The 14,463-nt window shown below is 39.9% G+C and overlaps 1 protein-coding gene across 2 annotated transcripts in view; it reads right to left on the bottom strand.

Moving 5' to 3' along the window:
- NCALD (neurocalcin delta) overlaps positions 1-12,340 on the bottom strand; it is a 77,378-nt gene extending 65,038 nt beyond the window's left edge. Inside the window, exon 1 of one of the 2 annotated variants that reach the window (XM_058175492.1) lies at positions 12,066-12,340. The gene's annotated coding sequence lies outside the window, so the exon portion shown is untranslated. The remainder of the gene's footprint in view (positions 1-12,065) is intronic. The other variant, XM_058175491.1, reaches the window with a different exon arrangement.
- Positions 12,341-14,463: the final 2,123 nt, after the last annotated feature.

Raw genomic sequence — 14,463 nt, 5'->3', positions numbered from 1 at the left:
CTTGGGACACTGCAATCATGAGAAAGTCATGTCAATTGCCAAGGGCCTGAATTTGGATCATGTGACCACAGAGACACTGTGATGGTCATAAGTGCAAGGACTGGCCATGAGTCACTTCTTCAGCACCATTATAACTTTGAATGTCACTAAATAACTCAAGGATTACCCATAATGACCAATGAATAGAACTAATGTCTACTGTTGTTCCAAGCTGTAGCATCAGGATTATGATCAATAACTGATTTATATGGCAAAAGGAGCAAAATATACTTTCTCCAACAGCTTCCTGTCTTAGCTGATGAGAGAGCCAAGTTGGTCTTCCTCTTCCCATGACAATTGCTCTGGGAAGTTAGCAGAACAAAACTCGTAATATCCTTGGGTAAACAACGTATTACTTGACTCTCTGGTCAACCAGGAAGTGTTCAGATTTACAATTCATTGCTATAACCTCATGAACAACTCATCTCCTTCCTTTTAAGATACATGGATCAATTTCCAGAACTCCCCAGCCTGCATGGAGAATTATGGTAATTGAAGTCCACACGTCTTAAAGTTATCAAGTTTGAAAATACTGCTCTAGGCTTTATTGATGCATCTTTCTTTTTTTTAAATAAATTTCAAACCTAAAGGAAGAGACTATTCTGCAATGAATGAAAGGAGGTCTTAGAGGCAAGGGTCAGTTTGATATATCTGAAATAAAATATAATGAATGTATTTGTGTGATCAGTTACCATAGAATGAAATCAAGCCAGTTTGACAAATCAAAATCAGCTGCTTTGGAAGACATTGCACAGTTGTTTGAATGGGACTTAAGTCAGTTGCATAAAGAAAAAAAAATTCCAAATGTTTCTCTCTCAAAAGAAAACTTGGAGTCGGCGGAGCAAATGATTAGCAAATGAGAATTGATTAGCAAGGCCAGCATTATTTTTTAATAATTTCCCAAAGTTGGAGTAGTTGTTTGAAGTAGTATCTTAACTTCACCAATTGCTCTAATTAAACTATTTAGCTCTATTAATGTTAACATAGTGTGTAAAAGGAAAGTGCAGTTCAAAGGCATAGATGAGACTTGTGTCAGCAACATGGCTTAATTTTTTTCCAATAGCATGGAACTGCTTGAATGTTTATCTGACAAAACTTCCTAGTAAAATTTTCTTTTTGAACCAGAAAATTTCACTGATATCATCTGAAATGTCTAAAACATTGTTTTTTTAAAAAAACAAAAACCTAAAACTAAAATCCTGCTAAAATTAGCTTAATAAATTATTTTCATGCCATGGCCTTTTTAACTAAAAAAAAGAGAAAGAAATCCTAATAACCCAGATATCCATCTGTTATTTATGTCCAATTAAATTACACAACGTAATGATAGTTAATTTTGTTTTCTTTCACATTCCAACTTTTTTCTAAAAAAAAATAAAAAGCAGGCAACTCTTAGATAGCTACTTGATTCTTCAACACCTGCTAGAGTTATTATGCTTAAAAGTTCACTAATGTTTCTTTAGCCAAGAACAAATGCTATTTTAAACATTCCCAGAAGATTTCACTGAGTTATTTCTAAACCTGAAACTCAGTGAAGATTACATATTTGCTGTTTGGGAAGTTTTGTTGTACCTTTCAATCAGCGTTATTGTTCATACTGGATTTCAGTAAGCTACTGACCAAGTCCAGTAAAATAACACAACAACAACAAAAGCAAAAATGGAATAGCATCTGATATATCCACACTGGTTGCATCATAGGGTTTTAACATCTTTTGGCACTTACTTAAAGCATTGTTTTCCAATGACTTTAGATAGGATAGCAACAAACATGATATACATATCCCATTTAAATGTACATTTATATACTGTAATTTACTCAAGACTTTACTAAGATAACATGTTTCTCTTTGCATGTTTGGACTGTAGGGTTTTAATCCTAGAATATGCTCAAAATCTCAGAAGTTGCTTAATATTGATTATTTTAAGATGTTTAAATTATTCTTGGCTCCGTATTTGTGCATTAGTCACAAAAATGTTATGGAAATATAATTAGAAACTAGAGTTCAAGCACTATGGGATATAGCATTTCCCAAAGGAAGCTTTCTCAAGAAAGATCTTTCATTAAAATAGAAGTCAAAATCCTGGAAAATGACCTTCAAAATTTCTTCCCTCTGTGTGTTGGAGGATATGTGTGTTACTTCTTTTCTTCATACTTAGGTTAAACATAATTTCTGTATTTAACATTAAATACCTTTTTTTTTGTTCTGGTTACTACTAATATAACACTGTGATGATATGTGGAATATTGACTTTTATTTCAATATAGGAGAGCCAGCGGACAACCTACTGGACAACCTAGTGGACATCCTAGTGGACAACCATTTATATATGAGCCAGCAGTGTGCAGCAGCTGCTAAAAAAGCCAACAGTTCTGGGCTGCATAAACAGAGGGATAGAATCAAGATCACGTGAAGTGTTAATACCACTCTACAATGCCTTGGTAAGGCCACACTTGGAATAATGCATTCAGTTTTGGTCACCACAATGTAAAAAAAGATGCTGAGATTCTAGAAAGAGTGCAGAGAAGGGCAACAAAGATGATTAGGGGACTGGAGGCTAAAACATATGAAGAACGGTTGCAGGAACTGGGTATGTCTAGTTTAATAAAAAGAAGGACTAGGGGAGACATGATAGCAGTGTTCCAATATCTCAGGGGTTGCCACAAAGAGGGAGTCGGGCTGTTCTCCAAAGCACCTGAGGGTAGAACAAGAAGCAATGGGATTGTGACTTCAAGTCCCACCTTAGCCATGAAAGCCAACTGGGTGACTTTAGGTCAGTCGCGCTCTCTCAGTCCAACCCATATCAAAGGGTTGCTGTGGGGCAAATAGGAGGAAGAGGTTTTGTTGGATAAGTTCTCCTTATTTGTAAAAATAATAAAGGTGGGGTACAAATAAATAAATATTTATTAGGGACCAGAGGTTACTGCTATTATAGTATTAAGATATATGTTTTCTTTTTCTCCTGCAAATGTTTGCTAACTTCTCAAGTATAATCTAGACCACAAAATTGCTAGTGATAGTACATTGCAGAATGGAAAAAATGTTGTGGTCCTTTCATTCAACCTCCCCCAGGATACCTACAGCAGTAACATCAGAAGTTGGGTCAACAGTAATACTGTCAAAGCCACATAATAAGATGGTATCTATAGCATCCCTGCCACAAAATAAATACTGAAATACCCACAACTTATTTCTAGTATACTTATTTATTCAGGAAACATACATACCACCTCTTAGCAAGCATATATAAATATTAAAGCAAGTAGTATCCACAAAACAAAAGTCCAACCAATTGTACCGAATACTTTATATTCAGGAAATGTGACTCTTTAAATTTGCCGTGAATAAAAAGAGGACAATGTCATTTTCTCTCTTTTTAGTTAACATCTTTATTTTTGTCTTTAAAAAGTTTTTATCTTAAAAAAAGAAATGTAAAACATTAAACAAGCAAAATAAGAATACAGGTAGTCCTCAACTTACAACCGTTTACTTAAGCAACCATGTGAAGTTACTACTATTTGGAAAAAAGGGATTTATGACCCAGATCCAAAGTCCTAATTGTTTTCATATTCCTGCAGTTATGTGATCAGAATTTGGGTGCATTACGGCCACTTGCAGTATCCCGCAGTCACATGACTGCATTTTACTATAGTTTTGCTGAAAACCAGCATTTCAGCAAAAATGCATCCATAGCGAACGATGAGTGGGGCTGGTCACGTTTTATGACTGTTATGACTTACAACCTTAAATGGATAGGTTTCATTACAGTCATAACTCAAGTTCTATCTGCACAAACTAAGAAGGAAAAGGGGGAAAATCTCTTATGTTTTATGCTTACCAATAGTAATTGTTTATCAATGAATTCAGTACGTGATATAACAGAATAACAGAGTTGGAAGGGACCTTGGGGGTATTTTAGTCCACCCCCCTGCTCAGGAAACCTGCTGTCCCACTGTCAGGAAATCCTATACTAGGGATGGCTAACCTTTTACGTCACTGCATGCTGACCTGCGTGCTGAAAATGGCACACAAAACCAACCTGCTTGGACAGCGCAGCCTTGATGGCTTTGCGCATGCGGGAGCACTAAAACCCAAAAGAGCAGCGTTCCATCATGCATGTGCACGCCGGCATCTGAACTTCCCGTTTTTAAGCAACCATGTGAAGTTACTACTATTTGGAAAAAGGATTTATGACCCAGATCCAAAGTCCTAATTGTTTTCATATTCCTGCAGTTATGTGATCAGAATTTGGGTGCATTACGCCACTTGCAGTATCCCGCAGTCACATGACTGCATTTTACTATAGTTTTGCTGAAAACCAGCATTTCAGCAAAAATGCATCCATAGCGAACGATGAGTGGGGCTGGTCACGTTTTATGACTGTTATGACTTACAACCTTAAATGGATAGGTTTCATTACAGTCATAACTCAAGTTCTATCTGCACAAACTAAGAAGGAAAAGGGGGAAAATCTCTTATGTTTTATGCTTACCAATAGTAATTGTTTATCAATGAATTCAGTACGTGATATAACAGAATAACAGAGTTGGAAGGGACCTTGGGGGTATTTTAGTCCACCCCCCTGCTCAGGAAACCTGCTGTCCCACTGTCAGGAAATCCTATACTAGGGATGGCTAACCTTTTACGTCACTGCATGCTGACCTGCGTGCTGAAAATGGCACACAAAACCAACCTGCTTGGACAGCGCAGCCTTGATGGCTTTGCGCATGCGGGAGCACTAAAACCCAAAAGAGCAGCGTTCCATCATGCATGTGCACGCCGGCATCTGAACTTCCCGTTTTTAGCGCAGAGGCGTGCCCAACAAACAGCTGGCCGTCACGCATGCACACAACAGAAATCCGGAAGTTCAGGTGCTGGCACGCTCGTGCACGGCGGAACGCTGCTCTTCTGGCACTCCTACGCACATGCAGGCCATTTGACCAGTGCGTGTGTGTGAATAGGAACTGTTGTGTCTTGCCCGCTCTCACTGCAGCCGGGGTCTGCTTATCTGCTTCCGAACGCTGAAGAATGTCCTCCCGGCCCCAGCCCTGGCTCCATGCCCAGACAGGCTGAAGAAGAGCAAGTATCTCCAGCCCCCAGCTCTGGCTCCATGCCCAGGCAAACGGAGCAACTAGACCCCTCCCCCTCCTCCACAGCATGTGAGCCTGAGGAAGGTCAATTACCAACAGCTGCCGATTGGAGTGACCCTCGCGTCAGAAGACTTGATAGGCGGAGGCAACAGAAGGAAGGGAGGGGCAGGCCTGGATAAGTGCTGAGTCATGGAGCCACACCCCATGGCCTATATAAAGGATCTGCTTTCTGGCATTCTCTGAGTCAGGCAAAGTCTAAACATATCTTGCTGAAGTCACTTTCTGGTCTCCTGCCTGCCCTGAGGACTTTGCTAGGACTTTGGCAGAGCTGCAGAGGCACACCTGATTCGGATTTCCCTGACCCGGCCGTCAGCAGAGGAGTGGGACACGACAGGAACATGGAAGAGGAGGCCGTGCATTCCACATGGGATGGTTCTGTGTGACGCTTCTGGCACGCGTTCCATAGGTTTGCCAGACTGCCGTATACCATTTCAGACAAATGGTTGTGCAATCTCTTTTAAAAACCTTTAGTGTTGGAGCACTCACAACTTGTTCCACTGGTTGATTGTTGCAACTGTCAGGAAATTTCTCCTTAGTTCTAAGTTACTTCTCTCATTGATTAGCTTCTTGTCCTACCCTCAAATGCTTTGGAGAATAGCTTGACTCCCTCTTCTTTGTGCAACTCCTTAGATCAGTGATGGTGAACCTTTTAGACACCAAGTGCCCAAACTGCGAGCGTGCATCGCCAAACTGAAAGGTGCATAGGCGTGCACCTGCGCCAACATGCACATGTGCATGTGCGGACATGCGCATGTGCAGACATGCCAAATGTGCGCATTTGCAGACATGCGTGAATGTGTGCATGCACGGACATGCATACATGCACAGCAGAGACCCGAAGACCAGCTGGCCGGCGGGAGGCAGGGCATCCCAACACCAGCACCGCAGCAAGAGGGAAGATCTTTTTCTTTCATGAGCTTCTGTTTCATCGTTTGCAGGGAAACAGAAGCTCACGAAAGAAATGCCACGGAGATCTGACCTGGGAAACGGCGTGCATGCCAGCAGGGAGGGCTCTGCGTACCACCTCTGGCATGCGTGCCATATGTTCGCCATCACGGCCTTAGATAGGAACACTGCTATCATGTCACCCCTAGTCCTTCTTTTCATTAAACTAGACATACCCAATTCCAGCAACCATTCTTTATATGTTTTAGCCTTCAGTCCTGTATACAATATATTATTGTAATATGCCACAGAATCTTTGCCACAGTAAGACAGAGACAACACCATTTGATAAATCCTCACCTCTTTAGAGCAGTGTTCCGGACATAGCTCAATTTGCTTTAAGAATGGGAAGAATGACCCTCATTTTTTACAATTACTCAGTTCCAGGTGATGGAGTAAGGCTGTCAGATACACAAGAGTGCTGCTTTCATTAGGATGTATGAGCTGTATCCTGTGAGCTGTCACCCAAATTGCAGGGAGGACAACGCAGACCAAAAAGAACTGTTTCATTAAAAAAAGGATCATAGAGCTCTGGATAATTACTAGTAGAAGTGGTTCTCCCTTCCTAACATGGGTTCAGATTTAAACTACCCTACCTGGGAGATCTCTGCTTGCATTTCCTATGGTCCTGGCATTCATAATTGGATCTTGGAATAGGGAGAACAGTAAATATCCAAGCCTACAAGTGACCAACCAATTAGAAAACTGTAATATTTACAGTGTAAATACTAGGTGTTTTTTTTTTCTTAACTGACATTACTGTAACTCTGCACAAGGTGGGTGGAGTTGTTGCTTCCCTCTTCAGGAACTTCCTAAACTTTGGGGTTTTGTTCTTATGGTCTCAGGCCATCTCTTTAGTTTTTTTGACTCAAGAAAACAAAAACTCTCCTTCCTCTCTCTCTATAGAGATTCTCAGTCATTCAGGTCATGGTTGTCCCAAAGGTGCTTTTTTCAAGAGGCAACTGGACTTTCTGGTTTTTCTTTGAAGACATTTCACTTCTCATCCAAGAAGCTTCTTCGGCTCTGACTGGATGGTAGGGAATGGAAGGATTTATACTCCTTGCAGACAGCTGGACATCTGCATTCTTTTAGCGGGTTGTTTATCTGTTTCATCACAGTCACCTGAGTGGTGCAAATTGGTGTGGAGCCTTCTTGGAACTGTTGAAAGGACTGTGTTGTAGATTGGAGATAGATGATGTCGTATACCTGCCCCCCCCCTCCCGGATGAGAAGCAAAATGTCTTCAAAGAAAAACCAGAAAGTCCAGCTGCCTCTTGAAAAAAGCACCTTTGGGTCTCCTTCCTATCCTGGTTATGTCAAAGAAAATTTGCTTTAATGCAAAAATCCTGCACAAAATGGTTCTTGCACTCCAATGAATACATGAGTATTACTTGTACAGACTCACATTCTTTTTCTGTGTATTCTGCTAAAAACCTGGTAGCTCTGAGAAGCATCACCTGGCACAATGGCTGTATGGCGATGTCAAGGTGTGTAATAGTGGCATCCCCTGTCAACATGAGTTTTTGTCTTGCTCCTCACATGTGTGGATGACCTGAGATTCCACTGCCAGCAAGATCTCTAAATTGTACAAAGGGACTGTTGTATTTTCTGGAATGCTACAGGCAGGTGTGTCATTTTGTCATAAGCAAATAACCTGTGCATTGGATATGCTGGTTTTCCTAGTATATATTCTCCTCCCCAGGCATGATATGAATGTATAACTGCTTTAGTCTGCAGCAAGAATGCAATTCTATTGAAATGCTGGAACAAGAAAAAACAGCAAAGAAATCCAGTTTTCCAGTAACATTTTTCCACCTGAGGTTGCTAAAGATACAGAATGTTCATACATTCAAATGTGCATTCACCTTATGTATTACAGTATTATTACTCAGAGGGTTGATTTCTAAATCAAATCCTGGCTTACAAGTGGTCTACAGAGATTCCATTTTCATTTAATGACTTGGGGGTTTGGGAGGATAAGATGTAATTTGGGAAAAAGTATGAATCCTTTTTTAAATAGCCTACTTTTCTTCATCAAATGTAACTTTCTTGATATTGCCTACAGCAATTTAGCCACCCAATTGAAGAAGAAAAATGTAATACTTCTAACTAAGTACAGCAAAGCTCTAACCATTTTGAGGTAGTGAGCACATGAAATATCTAGAAATGGAACTCAACAAAATGGCTGCTGTGGGAGCCATCAAAAATTGGCTGTGGAATGGCATCACAAAAAATCATCCTATTGCTCTTTCTTACAGTCTCTAAACTCCAAGGACACTATTTAACCACACCCCTTATTTACAGATATTTACAGATTCCTCACATCCTGGACAGAAACTGTTTTAACTCCTACCCTCAAAACGACGCTATAGAGCACTGCAAACCAGAACAACTAGACACAAGAACACTTTTTTCCTGAACGCCATCACTCTGCTAAACAAATAATTCCCTCAACACTGTCAAACTATTTACTAAATCTACACTACTATTAATCTTCTCATCGTTCCCATCACCCATCTCCTTCCACTTATGACTGTATGACTGTAACTTTGTTGCTTGTATCCTTACGATTTATATTGACATTGTTTTTGATTGCTTATTTGTACCCTATGACTATCATTAAGTGTTGTATCGTTAAGTGTTAAATTTGTACCCTATGACTATCATTGTTGTAAGTGCTGTACCTTGATGAACATATCTTTTCTGTTATGTACACTGAGAGCATATGCACCAAGACAAATTCCTTGTGTGTCCAATCACACTTGGTCAATAAAATTCCATTCCATTCCATTCCATTCCATTTCATCTTATCTATAGCATTCTATTCTTATCTCTATCTATTCTAGGCAGGTAGGCAGAATATAAATAAAGCAATTACAATTAAAAAACTAGTATTTTTATTTTACATGAACATCTAAGGCTGTTATTTGGGAAAAGTCTCTTAAAATTGATTCTGGGGTTGATGCTTTGCTCTGCAATACAACTACTTCGTTTAAAATACTATCTAAATTTAAAATCACTTTTAAAAATGTATAGTGTTGTGTGAGCCAGCGATCATGATTTGGCAATCATGGTTTATGAGTCAACGTTTTGAGAAAAACCCATACAAGAGATCACTTCCCCCCCCCCCACATGGCTCCCAAAAGCACCATTCTAAATCGAAGTGAAAACAACAACAATAACAGTTTATGGCTTTACAAGATATGTGAACCCAGTCACACTCTGTAGGGAGTTTGCCCAATAGAAATTGGGTGGGTCCTTTGCAACTCCAGATGTTTGCATCTGGGTGGAGAACAAAGCTTCTTGTTACAGCCTGCACTGATGGGTCACTCAGTTCTCAGCCTTTTCCGAGTACCAATCACTGCAGAAGCAAAAGAGACATGATTGCATGCTCAGGAGACCAACTCTGCCAACCACTCAACACTGCTATGGCAGCAGCTTCGAAAATTTCAATCTAATCATTCATCCAGGAATTGCTTCACCTCTGTCTTATCACCACTGCAAACTGTTGCTTCTATTATCTGATGTAGTAAAAATGGAAAGACTACAATTTTAGCTACCCATGAATCATTACAGAAATTGTCAATACATTTGGTGCTGTCAGTGTTGCTACATGATTATACATATACAAACTTAAGAATGCAGTTGAGTGGAACGGTTATCTTCCACTGCAGCTACATAATTATCTTTTCTCCAAAAGTTTTGCTTAAGAAAATTAGGGCAGAAAAGCATTTTACTGAGTAGCATCCTATACCTGTCATCTATACAACCTTACCCCACCCCACCCCCACCCCGTTATCTTTAAATGTCAGTCAATGTTTGGTTCCTTTCATCTTTTAATATTACTATTAATCTTCTCATTGTTCCCATCACCCATCCCCTTCTACTTATGAGTGTATGATTGTAACTTTGTTGCTTGTATCCTAACGATTTATATTGATATTGTTTTTTGATTGCTTATTTGTACTCTATGACTATCATTAAGTGTTATACCTTATGATTCTTGATGAACGTATCTTTTCTTTTACTGAGAGCATATGCACCAGGACAAATTCCTTGTGTGTCCAACCACACTTGGTCAATAAAGAATTCTATTCTATTGTATTCTATTCTATTATTTTATTAATTCAAAAACACATGTTATCATTAGGTTAAATCTATCAGAATTCTCATTCCAAATCTATTAAAACTGATTGATACAAAAAGTGAGTTTTCAAAAGGCTCTGTTTAACCTCTAAGACAATAAATGCATCTATATTTTTAATAATTAAAAACTACATTGCAAAATAGTTACTGACTGCAATATTTATAAACCTGTTACCATATTTCTTATTGGTTAATTCTTCTTTTTACTTCAGCCAATATATTAAGCAGGGAACAGATCCTAGTATTTTACTGATAAGCAAGTATTAAATTTTTGAAAAGCTGCCTAAGAGGTTCAGGAATGCAACACAAATTATTAGGAAACAATAACTGAAACAAAGTATTTATTCCCCCTCATGAACATAAAATGTACACATACGATCCCACATGTTTAGACCCTTGTATCAAGACAAATCACATGCTATTCTTTTTTCAGACTTCTCTTTTTTAGTGTATCTGGTAAGTTTCAAAGCCATTTTTGTCACTCATTAAATATTTCAAAGAGATATTTTAAAAACAGTATGCAGATTGGATGCAAATGTCATGCTGTTTCTTTCAAAAACATCAATATTGCAGTCATTGCTCCTATATTTCTAATTAGACAAAAGGAGGAATAGCAACATCACTCTAATTAATGTTATATAAAGGCATTCATGCGAACTCTCATTCAAATACAACTCAATGAAACATTATTTATTTAAATTTATTGGCCCATCAACTCCAGAGAGTCTGGAATTCTATGCAAAATGCAGTTTATTTTTCATCAGTGTTTCCCTCATACAGGAAGCAAGTAAGCAAGTAGTGTGGGGTTTTTTTTTTTCCAACGGGGAGTAATATCTTTCAAATGAGAGGTCCTATTTTTCATTGCTGCCAGTCATTGTTTCCCCCCAGAAGAAAAGTTTAAAAGGAAAGCTGCAAGGGGAGTGGGCGAATGGAAAGGTAGTTGAAAATACACCATTTGTTAACTATTCCATTGGCATAGCTCAGATTTGGAACAGTCTGTTTCTGACTCTCGTTCTTACAGCCTCCCAGCAAAAAAGAAAGACTCGTTTGTCACAATCTAAAGTAATGTTAACACCAGGAAACCTAGAATTCGCATTAGCTCCACTTCTTCTCGGCGGTCAAGAGACGCCGGTAGCTTCCCACAAGTCGTCCCGACTTGGAAGTTCGCTTCCACTTGAATGGGGCTTCCTTCCAAGTTGGTGCGTGGAGCCTTGAGATGCAAGTCGAAATTCCCCTGGAAGCAAATGCCATTTCCAATGCTCCCAACTTCGATCCGCTGGGAATCCAGCACGGATTCTCGTAGCAAGAAGGAACGAGGCCAAAAAGGGTTCTTTTAATCGGATCAGGAGATCAAGTCAAGGGGCTTCTTTGTACCTGGCCAAAGGGCAGGGGAAGGAAAGGAAGACAGAAGCCGCTTTCCGTGGACTCTCCGGTCCCCGACAGTTTCTCCCACGCCTGCCGACAGCGTCCCGCCCAGTCTCGGTGGCTGCCTGGCGTTTCCTTCCCTCGCCCGCCCTGAACTTTTACTCCCCGCCGCTGCCCCGAGCTCAGCTCAGCGGAGGAGCCGCGCCGCCTCTAGCCTCACTTTTAAAGGGGGGTGTGTGTGTGTGGAACCCCGACTCGCCTTCTGCCCCGGAGGGGAAAGTTGTAAGGTGCCTCAAACAAGCCCACGCCAGGCAGGAGAAAACAGGGGAGCGACATACACGAGGCGGGAAAAGGAGGCTCTTCCACCGCAGGGGAGAGGAAAAAAAAAAGCAAAGCGATGCGGCCAAATGCAGCCTTTACCTCGCCCCGCAGAAATGCAATTCTTCTCTAATGCGCCATGCTCCGGCTGCTCGGCGGAGGAAGCGCGGCGGCAAAGGAAGGAGCGAGCGAGCGGGCGAGCGAGCAGCCCCGGACTCGGCAGATCTCTCACATACGGCTCGGGCTCCGCCGGAGACTCTAGCCACACCGCCTGCCTCCGGCTGACGTCAATGTCACTGTCACATGGCTCGCTGCGAACCCGAAGAGCATTGGTCGTCGTAGCAACCGCAGCCCGGCGCTCTGAGATAATTTCGAGAGGTCATTTGTCAGACCCGCGTGTGCACGTTTGGAGCGCGGTCGGGGCTGACCCGGGTCCCCGGAGCTGTGGAAAAGTGACGGCTGAGGGAGGGCTGAAAAGGGGAAGGAAGGAGGCGAGGCGGCGAATTAATTAAGAGCTGCAGAGATAACGAGCGGCTTGCCGGTTCTGTAAACTGGGGAGCAGGAATGTTGCATGGCGGGAGCCCCCCCACTTCTTAATTTCTTCTCAAGGCATTCCCGAGTCGGGGTGATTTTTTTTTTACCACTTCCTTCCCTCTCTCCTTCCTTCCCTGCGCTTTTTTCTTTGCTTCTCTGCTTTTGTCAGTAGACTAGTGAAGAGAAAACTCAACAAATAATAATAATATCATTTATATTGATATATTGACCATCAATTGTGTTGTAAATGTTGTACCTTGATGAACGTATCTTTTCTTTTATGTACACTGGGAGCATATGCACCAAGACAAATTCCTTGTGTGTCCAATCACACTTGGCCAATAAAATATTCTATTCTATTCTATTCTATTTAAGCCTCGGGGATTGTATTTTAACTAATTATTTTAACTGTCATGATCCATCAGTTCAACTATTCAGTGAGACATTCTGGGCTATGTGGAATGGTTGCTTATTTGCTTCCACTGAAACAACCAGCACACACCAAATTTCCTGGTTTGTCTTTTTAACACATAACAAGCATAATTATTTGTATTGGATTTTTATCAGCTCACTGTCTTGGCAAACGTTAGATTTTATTTTAAAAATCTAGAAATAAAAGTCCATAAGTAATGCAATAAAAATTCAAAGTGCAAAAATGTGCATGGCATACTAATCCTGGGAAACACATTTCCCAAGTTACTGCAGTCAAATAGAGTACTGTTGAGAAGGGCCTGTCTCTGGTCTTCGTCAATTTGAATTTAAAGTAAGGAAAACCAAAAAAAAAAAAAAAGGAATAAACTAATATGGATCCGATCAAATGTTCCATTAACATACACAAAATGCTTCCTGTTTGCCGTAGTTGACTTATCAGATGCAACTAGTAGTCCACAAATAAGAACATAAATCAATAGTCCTTTTTGTTTGCCATCTATCAAATTGAATTAAGAAACAACACAATTTAATGGAGATTTCATTTAGTTATTATACCTCGTAATAATTGTAGTAGGTGTTCAGTGATTTCATGGATGAAATATGCCAAAAAGAATGGTCATATAATTAGAAAAACAAATTGGCAATTGATTTAATGTGTTAAAATTGTTGAAACTATTGAATTCTTGCCCATGTTTGATTTGGCTTGTACAGAGAGATAACAAAAATTATATTTAAATATTTTGATCGAATGTTCCTTAGATTTCTTAGTTTATATATTTTCAAGCAAATATTTTTATTTCTAAATAATTTATTAATATATTTTATGCAGTTCTGATATATTCAAATGTATTTAAAGTAATATCTATACTGGAATTCTTATGTTTAAGAAAGAAACATTCAAAAAATCTCAACCATTTCCCTGATTAGGGAAAACAAAGATATTAGAACCTATAAAAATTAATATTTGTAGTATTTTTAGGAAGAAGCTGTTGGTCTACTTTATTGGGTGTCTTTGTTTATATGGGACACTACTTTAACCCCTATGCAGTTGCTCTGTTCATGTGACTGTATTAACCTTAATAATTAAAAAAATAAAGAATATTAGATATTAATTCAATGTAAATTTTTAGAAAAGTTTCACATCACTGTTGGAATAGCAATTGGTAAAAAAAACAAAACCAAGGTCTTCTCAGCTATAGCTCAGAAATCATAGAAATTCTCCCTGGAATGACTATGATAGCAATAACAATAGCACTTATATACTGCTTTACAGTGCTTTACAGCCCTCTCTAAGCAGTTTACAGAGTCAGCCTATTGCCCCCAACAGTTTGGGTCCTCATTTTACCCACCTCGGAAGGATGGAAGGCTGAGTCAACCTTGAGCCTGGTGAAATTTGAACTGCCAAATTGCAGGCAGCCGGCAGGCAGCAGAAGTAGCCCGCAGTACTGCACTCTAACCACTGCGCCACCATGGCTTATCATGATGTTAAGAAAATGGTAAAATGTGCACGTTGCATAATGCAATTCCTATCCTT

The sequence above is a fragment of the Ahaetulla prasina genome, chromosome 3, assembly GCF_028640845.1.
Source record: "Ahaetulla prasina isolate Xishuangbanna chromosome 3, ASM2864084v1, whole genome shotgun sequence".
Classification (NCBI taxonomy): Eukaryota; Metazoa; Chordata; class Lepidosauria; order Squamata; family Colubridae; genus Ahaetulla; species Ahaetulla prasina.
The sequence above is the reverse complement of the archived record's forward strand: the minus strand, read 5'-3'. Positions and strand labels throughout refer to the sequence as shown.